Raw genomic sequence first — 645 nt, forward strand, 5'->3', positions numbered from 1 at the left:
TGCTACCCATGGCTTCGAATTTCTTAGTCAGGGCGTCCAACTTCGCAGACATGAGTGTGAATGCATCCACCTCGAATTTTCCTGACGCCTTCATTTGATTTCCTGAGAAAGCACCGCTAGATATTTCAGATGCTCACTGATGGTGGTTTAGTGCCACATTTTCTATTATCTCTTCAGCTTCATCAAGGCTTTTGTTCATCAGTGCTCCTCCTGCTGCAGAGTCCAATGATACCTTTGTGTGATAATTTATTCCATTATAGAAGGTGTGTAGGACCAGCCACTTCTCAAGGCCATGATGGGGGTACTGTCTCTGCATGCTCTTGAACTGTTCCCAGGCTTCAAATAGGGATTCTGAGTCTATCTGCTTGAAACTGGCAATCAGGTTCCTCATGTGGGCAGTCTTGCTTGGGGGGTAGAACTTGTCTAAGAATTTCTGCTCATATTGCTCCCAAGATGATATGCTATCTGCTGGTAGAGAATTAGCCACTGCTTGGCCCTGTGTTTCAGAGAGAATCCGAAAAGAAGCAGTCTCACCGATTCTAGAGGAACCTCATTCACCTTCATCGTGCCACAAATTTCAAAAACCAGCTCTAGATGATGATTCGGGTCTTCGTGTGGTCCCCCTCCAAATTGATTTCACTGGAC

At 45.6% G+C, this 645-nt stretch overlaps 1 non-coding gene across 1 annotated transcript; it reads left to right on the plus strand.

The window, feature by feature from the left end:
- The first annotated feature begins 287 nt into the window (after positions 1–287).
- On the plus strand, positions 288–393 carry LOC121994820. The gene has a single exon (XR_006115806.1). It is a non-coding gene; the product is annotated as a small nucleolar RNA R71 (small nucleolar RNA).
- The last annotated feature ends 252 nt before the right edge of the window (positions 394–645 follow it).

The sequence above is a fragment of the Zingiber officinale genome, chromosome 1B, assembly GCF_018446385.1.
Source record: "Zingiber officinale cultivar Zhangliang chromosome 1B, Zo_v1.1, whole genome shotgun sequence".
Taxonomy (NCBI): domain Eukaryota; kingdom Viridiplantae; phylum Streptophyta; class Magnoliopsida; order Zingiberales; family Zingiberaceae; genus Zingiber; species Zingiber officinale.